Here is a 9740-nt window from a genome sequence, read left to right on the forward strand (position 1 = left end):
ACCCCTGCCCTGCCTGCTCAGGCCTGGCCAGGGTCCCCCAGCGTCACTGCAGCCCTTCCTGGGCTGGGGAAGGGACAGGGAGGGAGGCCAAGGCCCCAGCAAATGGCAGCTTGGCTGAAATTCTTGGCCCTGAAGCCACTTCAGGCTTGTTGCTCTGGTGGAGAGATCTCACCTTGTTTAACTTTGGCTCACAGGAATCCTGGCTACCAAATCTTGGCTGCCAAATCCACCTGGGAGTCCTCTGCCTGTGGCTGCCTGCAGAAGGGAAGCAGGATCCTGCAGCATTGCTGCTCGTGGGTGGGCACAGGCTTTGCTCAGCAGGGCGGAGAAACCAGCCCATCTCCTGCCCTTCTCCCAGAATAATCCTCTTTGTGGCTGCCCTCTGGCTAGGGTGCACTAAAATAGATTAATATATGAGATGGATGTGTAAATATGTTTCCCAAGCTGGGATGTGCACAGAGTCCTTTGCTGCAGAGCACTCATGCCTGTCTTCCATTTGCATCAGGATGAAGCTCCCTGGATGTTTAACGAGCTGAATTTCCAATGCCATGCAGCAGGTTTATAACTGATGTTTTAGTAATTTATTGAACAGAAGCAGATCTATTTCATTGTTCCTTCTACAGCAACTAGCATCACCTAGGAGTGATTGTTCATTTAGGCTTTACAAGGCTCCCTCAACCACTGGGGCTGTCTCTGATTTTTTCCCCTGCCTTCCTTAATGAAGTAAAACCTCTTAGTTGTCCTGACCTGCAGAGTAGAGAGTCAATGTAGAATTTTGCTCTCTTTTTCGCTGTTGCATCATCCCTTGTGTAATAAATTTGAGCACTTCCAAACCCGAAACGACCACAACTCTGTGGATGCATGAGCCAGCTGCCCCTGCCTTTGTTGCTGCCTTCTGAGAAGCGATTTCCTGGTGATCCAGGACACCCTGAGGGCTTGGAGACCCCACAGCTCCGGTCCCGCTGGTAAACACCCTTAAACTGAGCAAATATTGCAGGGGGAGACTATGTGGGTCAAGATCAGCAGCCAGACAGCCCCTGGGTGTTGCCTGTGCTGTGATTCAGCCCAGCTCGGGCCCTGCCAGTGCCCAGGGTGGCAGCAGATGGCTTTTGTCACATGTCACCGTGGTGGGGTGAGGTCCCAGCCCCAGAGCAGGGCTGGGTGGGATGTGCGGCTGCTCCTGGGCTCCATCCTGGCTGTGCTGAGCCCCTTGCCAGGAGGGCCTGGCTCTGTCCAGTCCCTGGCTCTGTCCAGTCCCTGCCTGTCCCTGGTCCCTCTGGGATGGCCGCGTGTCCCTGGTGCCACTGTGGTCCCTGTGCCAGGTGGCACAGACACCCAGGGACAGCACGGGGATCCTGCTGCTGCTGCTGAGCCCTGGGATCCCTTGGGATGTTCAGGCTCACAGCTGCCTTTCCTTCGTGCTCCAGAAGGAAAAGCAGCCCCCGGGCCAGCAGCAGGAAGGGAAGGTGGAGATGAACCCTGGGCTCCAGGACCCTCAGCTGGGCACAGCCCCGGGGAGGTGTTGGCCCCTTCTCCCTGCTCCAGCTTCCAAACCGCTGGAAACAGGAGGAAAATCAGGCTGGAAAGTGGGAATTGCCTCTGCTGTTCTGTCCTGACACCGTTGGTGACTGCAGGGTGACCCCGGGAGAAATCTGCCTGAGATCTGGGTCTCGTTGTTGCATCTCGCTTATCTCTAATCATCTGTTAATTGCTTTAAGAAGTGATCTCCAAGTGATTCTTATTAAATATCTGGTTTGAGCCTTGCCTCTTGAGTGATTTTCAAAAGATTCTCTGCTGCTGAGATACAGAGGCAGTCATCCCTCTGCATTTAATAGAAAAAGGCTGCTGTTTTAATAAAGCTTCCATTTTTAAAAGAAATGCAAATGAAGGAGAGATCAAGAGCGATGGTGGGCACAGATTAACTCCCATCCCATCCGTCCCTGCTGCTGCCACTCCCCAGGATCAGTTTCACCCCACAAGCTGGAAGGAGATGTGATGTGGCCACCAAAGCATCACCTGCATTCCTGAGCCCAGGCTGGCTGTCCCTAAATGTTCCTGGTGTCACCTGGAGTTCTCCTTGGACCCATTCCTTCCACGCAGGATCTCCTGAGCGCTGGGTTGGTGCTTGCCTGGGTCAGGGAGGGGTCTCTGGTCTCTGTGGGGGCACCTGTGACCAAAGGGAGCTGGGGCACCCAGGTGAGGGTACCCAGTGAGTGTGGCCTGGGCAGGGGCACAGCCAGCCCCTGCTGGGCTCTGGAGCCACAGGGCTCTTGCAGGATGGCACAGGATGGAAACCTGAGCCCTTGTGGGGAGCATTTCCCACCCAGGGGCAAGATCCGTGTTGGAAAATTGTTCCATTTGCTTCAGAGCAGGTGGAATCATGGAATCCCAGAATGGTTTGGGGTTGGAGAGACCTTAAAGCCCACCCAGTGCCTTTCCACTGTCCCAGGCTGCTCCAACCCTGTCCAGCCTGGCCTTGGGCACTGCCAGGGATCCAGGGGCAGCCCCAGCTGCTCTGGGCACCCTGTGCCAAGGCCTGCCCACCCTCACAGGGAACAATTCCTCATTCCCAATATCCCATCCAGCCCTGCCCTCTGGCAGTGGGAGCCATTCCCTGTGTCCTGTCCCTCTATCCCATGTCCAAACTCTCTCCCCATCTTTCCTGTCAGCTCCCTTCAGGCCCTGCAAGGTCACAATTCAGTCACCCCAAAGCTTCTCCTCTCCAGGTGAGCATTCCCAGCTGTGCCAGCCTTTCCTCCCAGCAGAGCTGCTCCATCCCTCTGCTCATCCTGGAGCCTCCTCTGGGCTCCTCCAGCAGCTCCAGCTCCTGCCTGTGCTGGGCCAGGGCTGGGGCAGCTCTGCAGGTGGGGTCTCACCTGGGCACAGGGGCACAATCCCAATCCCTGCCCTGCTGGGATCAGCCCAGGGCTGGGGGTTCAGGGCTGGGCCATGGCCAGTGTCACCCAAAGCAACCCCAGGGCCCTCTCCCAGGGGCTGCCCCAGCTTGAACTTGGCCTTGTTAAACTTCCTGAGATCCCCAAGGGCCACTCCTGGAGCTGTCCATGTCCCTCTGGATGGCCCTGTCCTCCAGGGGTGTCACTGCACACTCAGCTTGGTGTCACCTGCTGGGTGCCCTTGGTCCCTTCGTGTGCCATTGATGAAGATATTTAAATACCACTGGCCCCAAATCTGACCCTGAGGACACCACTGGTCACTGATGTCCAGCGGGACTCTGAGCCATTGACCATGACCTCTGCAGGCAGCAGGGACTCCTCCTGTGCAGGAGCTTTGTGCTGCCCGGGCCAGAGAGCAGAACGTCCAGAAGGTTCTCTCTAAGCCCTCAAATGACACTGAAGTCCCATTTCAATGCTGAAAATTGAACTCATGGGCTCCCAGTGGCAGAGCCTCTGCTTGGGCATGGAGCAGTTTGGGCACTGATCCACTGCCAGTGGCCCCAGAGCTGAGCCCTCCAGGGGGAAGGGGGCACTGGGAACTCTGCAGCTCCTCCTCACAGAGGGGAAGCCATCCTTGCTTGGGCTGGGACTGGGAAAAGCATCTGTGGCCATCAGGAGTCTCAGCTGGATTTCCAAGGACAGTGGGATGGACTCACAGATTCACAGCATGACTGGGTTGGAAGAGACCTCAAAGATCATCGAGTCCAACCCAGCCCCAACACCTGAACTCAACCCTGCCAGCCAGTGCCACATCCAGGCTTTGTTAAACACACCCAGGGATGGGGACTGCACCACCTCCCTGGGCAGAACATTCCAGAACTTTATCACCCTTTCTGTAAAAAGCTTTTTCCTGATATCCAACCTGTATTTCCCTTGACTTGATGAAGGACTGAGGCCTCTCCCCTGACACTGCCAAACTTAAACAATCCTTTAAACATCAGAAAGACTTTGGGCCGCTTTAGGGACAGAAATAAACCCTTCCAGCTGAGAAATGTGGGGGGCTGAGCTCATTTTACTGCAAGGCCAAGATCCTGTGGGGTGGCTGGTCCTGAGTGTTAGGGGCAGGGGGTTCCTGGAATCAATGTTCTTATAAATCAAAAAATTCCCCAAATCAATGATGGCTTTAAGTCTTCCTGCAGGCAGGAGCCCCACAAGGCCCTGGAGCCAGGGGAGTTCCTCAGCTCCCTCAGGATTCAGGGAAGTTCCCACTGCTGGGTTGGGAATCTCAGCTGTGCCTCTGACAGCAACACAACCAAATAAAATCCCAGCAGGCATGAGGAGCTCCAGAGCCCAGCAATGTCCAGCACCCAGGAGATCCTGCCAGGAGCACGTGGGCTGTGTCGCACCCCAGAGCAGGAGTGTGACAAGCACTGCCCATCTCAGCTGCTCCTCACCCAGCAAGGGCTCAGGTGGAGATTTATGGCAGGGAAAAGGGGCAGTTCCCATCTCCTGCTGGTTTGGGTGACTCCTGCAAACCCCAGCTGGGAATTTGGCCCAGAGGCTTGGATCCCACGTGGAGCTGAGCTTGGCTGTGCTCAGGGCAGTGAGAAAGGAACAGCCTGGGGAGGGGCTCCAGGGGCTCTGCAGTGCCAGATATTCCTTCTGGAATGTTCCTTCAGGGCTCACTGTCTGCAGCAGCCACCCTGCTCCTCTGTGTCAAGGGCTGTTCCTCTGACAGGAACAACCTGTCAACAACCAACATCCTGTGGGGTGGCTGGTCCTGAGTGTTGGGGGCATCAACATGGAATCAATGTTCTTATAAATCAAAAAATTCCCCACATCAATGGTGGCTTTAAGTCTTCCTGCAGGCAGGAGCCCCACAAGGCCCTGGAGCCAGAGGAGCTCCTCAGGAAAGGTCCCTGGGAGTTTTCCACAGGAGGAATCCTTGTTTCAATCACACCTGGTGTCTCGGAGGTGGGAGGGGTAAGAGCTCTCCAAGTGCCTTTCCTGGCTGTTGTAAGCCCAGGTTTTATTGTTATGGGCAAGGACCCAGGCAGGAATTAATTCCTGATTGTGCTCTTGGAAATGCAAGCCTGGGGGGAAATGATCCAGAGGGGCACAAGGGGCTGAGCTGAGCTGCACTCAGCACCAGACCAGTGGCAGCAGCTGAATTTTGAGAGTGAAGAGGTGCCACAGGGATCCTCCCAGCCTCCTGACCCCCATGAGGAGATGGGGTGTTTCCAGAAGGTTCCCCACCATGGAAGCCTCATCCTTGGAAAACTGGCCCAGGAATGCAGCTCTGGGTGGCAGGACAGAGCCCAGAGATCCCAGGCAGTGCAGGAGCTTCCCGGGGCTGTGGAGATGCTGAGCTGGGGGAGCTGTGGTGGGCATGGCCTTGGCTGGCCTGGAGAACACCCAGCTGCTGCCAGCCATCCTCCCTGGCATGGCAGGGGGAGAAAATCCCATGGAAAACTCCTGGGGGGGGAGAGGGCACTCACCAGGCACCACCATGGGCAGGATACTGATCTGGGGAACAATAATTGCATTAATTACAGTTACAAATGGGCTGGGTGGTGAGAGGCAAACTGAAACCCCAACAGCCCAGGCTCACCTTCCCCCAGCCATTCCCAGCTCTGCCATTCCAGGAGCTGGAGGTGGATGGGATGGGCTTGGTCCATCCCACTCTGCCTGTGGATCCTTCCTCAGCTCCCCCTGTGCCACCCTGGGGTCCCTCTCATGGGATAAAGTCCTTCAGGAGCTGCTCCAGCGTGGATCCCCCATGGGCACAGCTCCTGAAAGAGCTCCAGGGGGCTCTCCAGGGGCTGCAGCCTCCCCTGGGGCATCTCCCCCTGCTCCAGGGGGCTCTCCAGGGGCTGCCAGGGGTCTCTGCTCCCCTCTGGATCCCCAGGGGCTGCAGGAGCCCAGCTGTTCCATGGGAATCTTGGGGGAATCTCTTCCCCTGGAGCAGCTCCTGCCCTGGTTGGTCCCTGCTGGGCTGGCTCTCTCCCATGTCCCTCCCTGGTCTCTCCCCCAGCAGCTGCACAGAGATTTTCACCCTTTCTGGGAGGAGTTCCCCAGAGCTGGCAGCAGCTCCAGCGCTGGCCTTGGCCCTGGCCCTGCTGCCTTGGAGGCAGCTGGAGCCCAAAGTGACACTGGGAGGAGGGAAAGGACAGGACAGCTCAGAATGGGGAGGGAGGGAGGGAGGGAGGGAGGGAGCTCTGTGGAGAGGAGGGATCGTTATGGAGAGATCATTGTGGAAAGGAGGGATCATTAACGAAAGGAGGGCTCCTTCTGCATTTCTTGCCCAGCTCTGAGCATCTGAGGATGCTCCCCCTCGGAGGGTCCCTGGGGCAGAGCTGTCTCCTCTCCAGCAGCCTGGGGGTGAGGGGACAGTCCCAGCTGGGTCTCTGCTGTCCCTGCTCCCTCTGTCCCCTGCCCCAGGGCTGTGCTGGGAGGGCAGGGGCAGCCCAGGAGCCGTGCCTGGCCCGGGCTCAGCCCCTGCTCAGCTCTGCCCCTTGCCCAGAGTCAGCTCCCAGGGACCTTCACTCCCTTCATGTTTCCACTTTGGTGCTATTTTTGTTCCACTTTCCCTTTGTCTTCAGTGCTGTCTTGTCTCAGTTTTGTGTCTTGGGCTGTCTCACATCCCCTCTTTGTTCTCTGCAGGAGTTTGCTCCATCCTTGTCCCCTCTTGCTCCTTTATTCTCTGTGTGTTTTCCTTTGTTTGCTCCTTTTCCTTTGTTATTCCTTTTGATTGCTTATTTCCACTTCAGCTTCTTTTCACTATCTCATTCTTTCCTGTTTCATCTCTCTTCTTCTTTTCCTCTTGCTTTGTTTTCCCCTTATTCTTGTACTCTGTCCTGATGGTTTTGTTCTTTTTGTGTGTTTGGATTCCTCCCCTCCTGCTTTCCTCCCTGAGTTCTCATTTTGGGTGGGAAACCAGCCCTTGATTAAATTTTTATCAAAGTGCCTAAAATCCAAATCCGAATCCTTTTCCCCCCTCTTTTTATTGCTAAGAAGGAGACATTAGCCCAGCTCCTGACAGCAACTGGTGCCCATCCTGCTGCAGTGCCTTGGCACAGGTTGGCAGGTGGGGATGCCCTGGCCAGAGCCATGGGTTTTCCAGATTGCAAGAGCTCCCAGCTGTTGGGAAGGATGAAAGTTTGATGAGAAAGTCTCACAGATATGTGTGCTTAGCAGAAAGATTTTTGAATGTAGAATCTGAAGAAGGAATAGAGATGGAAGCAAGTTTGATATAGAAGAAAAGAATTGCTGAGCCAGTCTGACTGGATAACCAAGGAAGCAAAGGGTGTGTTAGTTAGAAGGGGTTTTTATGGCTTAGAGCAAAGGATAAACCCACCTCAAACAAAAAGATGCTTTTACCAAGCAGAAAGACAGCACAGGCAAACAAGTCAGCAAATGTGGCAAGTAGAAAAAAGGTTTCAGACTTTTCCCCTGCAGGAAAACTGAGAAACAACTTCTAGCTTCAACTGTAATGTACTGACTTTTAGTGATTGGAGAGCAGTAACATGAATATGGTAATTACAGTAGTTATGATAGGCTATAGATAAAAGTTAAGGTATCGATTGGTTCTGCTGTATGGAGATGCTCAGCAAAGAAAAATATCTAATGCATTGTAACCTAAACTAAGGGTCTCCAGGCCTACCTGCAGCTGGAGCTGACAGCTGTGGGCACAGCTCTGTCACCCACCACCCTGGACTGCTGTAACACCTTGGGTACAATAAACTGCATTTTGTATACAACAAACTGCATTTTGGAGAGCTGCCTGGAGTCCCACATCTCTCATTTTGGCTCTTACACCCTGCCATGGGTAAGGGCAAACAATGGGTGGATCCTGGTTTCAAGCAGCAGAAATCCCCGGTGCTGGGGGACAGGTCTCTCTGAGGTGGGGGATGAACCTGTGAGGATCACCCATGGAGATCCAGAGGGGCGGCATTCACATTCTCTGAAAAATCCCTTTGCCCAGGATTCTTCTTCTGGGAAGGTGAGAAGCCTCAGAGAAAAAGGTAAACAATATTATCTCATTTGCTTCTCCTGTGTTGTGCTCATGTGGAATGTGTTTGGAGATTGTTTACCCACAGGTGATTGTTCCACTGGATTCTGCTGTGAGTTGTTTTCACTCTTTGGCCAATCAGGGCCAAGCTGTGTCAGGACTCTGGAGAGAGTCACGAGTTTTCATTATTATCTTTTCAGCCTTCTGTAAGTATCCTTTCTGTATTCTTTAGTATAGTTTAGTATAGTATTTTTTAATATAATATAGTATCATAAAATAATAAATTAGCCTTCTGAGAACATGGAGTCCGATTCATCATTCCTTCCTTCTTCGGGGCACCGCAAAAATACAATAGGGGGAAAAGGATGAGATCACTGTCACTGATCACTGGTGTCACTGTCATATTTTCTGAAAAAGCTTCTTTGTCCAGGATTCTTCTTCTGGGAAGGTGAGAAGCCTCAGAGAAAAAGGTAAACAATATTATCTCATTTGCTTCTCCTGTGTTTTGTTGTGTTGGAAAGTGGTTGGAGATTGTTTATGCAACATGTGAATTGTTTTTACTTAATGACCAATCACAGTCTAGCTGTGTCAGGACTCTGGAGAGAGTCAAGGTTTTTTTCATTAATATCTTGTTAAGCCTTCTGTAAGTATCCTTTCAATATGATATGATATATGATATGATATGATATGATATGATATAATATGTAAAATACATTAGCCTCATAAGAACATGGAGTTAGATTCATCATTTCCTTCCTGCCACAGGGGACCCTGAAAACACCACAGGGTGCCCTGGGTTGGGGACATTTGGGAGGGTCCCTCGTTCCTGTGGCAGGACCTGAGCTCCAATCAAGGTGTCAGGCAGTGATCTCCAGCACTGGGCAGGGAAGGAGGAGTCCATGGACAGAACTTTGGGAGGGGCTAAAGGGTTAAAAGGTGAAACCTCCATGGTGTGGGTGAGCACATGGTGGGGAAATTCTCTGCTCCCAGTGCTGTAATATTTTCTCTATTCAGTCTTCTGTTGTACTTTTGATAAGGTTTTAATAAACCTTTTAAATATTTTGGAAGTGAGCAGCATCTCTCACACCCTGGAGCCAGGAGCCCTCCACCTTTGGTGCAGAGGCTTCACCCATCACAAATCCTTGCTGGGAAGAGACTGAAGAGCCCATCCAGCTGCCAAGTGTGTGACCCAGTGGCCTGACAAGAGCTCGGCCCCAGTATCAATTATAATTGCCATTAATTATCGGCAATCCTCGGAGCCGGCTCTCCACTTCCCGCTCCAGTAATTCCCTTGACCTCCTGCGTTTAAGCGGAGCAGCTCCTGCCGAGCGGCTTTGTTGCAGTTGATAGCGAGATAATTATAATGCCATCAGTGGTTAAACTGTTTCAATAGCGGCAGGCCCTGTCCTCAGGCCTTTGATGGATATCTCACAGCTCGCAGAGATCGCAGATTAATCACTGCTGGCGCTGGCAGCAGAGCAAGACCAGGCAGAACAATGTTATAGATGTGAAAAACGCCATTCAATTGTTTTTAAAATTTTAAAAGTTTAATCGTAATAAAATGGTTATTAAAATAGCAATGTAATTAGAGTAATAAAAATTTGGACAATTTGGATTAGGACAATATGAGACAATAGAAACAAAGAGTTACAGACAGTCCGGGTGCCTCTTTCTGGGCAACATAAGCCCGAAAAAGGACCCACATTAACAGAGGATTAACCCTTAAAAGCAACAGCCTGTTGCATATTCATACACCTCATCCATGATGCATAAATTCCATTCAAACACAGGATTCTGTCTGGGCAGTGTCAGCTTCTTCCTCTGAATCCTGACAG

At 52.6% G+C, this 9740-nt stretch overlaps 1 protein-coding gene across 1 annotated transcript in view; it reads left to right on the forward strand.

Annotated features, from left to right (window-relative positions):
• GALNT17 (polypeptide N-acetylgalactosaminyltransferase 17) overlaps positions 1–1762 on the forward strand; it is a gene marked incomplete at its 5' end in the record, with an annotated part of 239381 nt that extends 237619 nt beyond the window's left edge. Inside the window, one exon of the mRNA XM_005425125.2 lies at positions 1–1762. This exon is cut by the window's left edge and continues 843 nt beyond it.
• Between the last annotated feature and the right edge of the window lie 7978 nt (positions 1763–9740).

The sequence above is a fragment of the Geospiza fortis genome, unplaced genomic scaffold, assembly GCF_000277835.1.
Source record: "Geospiza fortis unplaced genomic scaffold, GeoFor_1.0 scaffold59, whole genome shotgun sequence".
NCBI classification, from domain to species: domain Eukaryota; kingdom Metazoa; phylum Chordata; class Aves; order Passeriformes; family Thraupidae; genus Geospiza; species Geospiza fortis.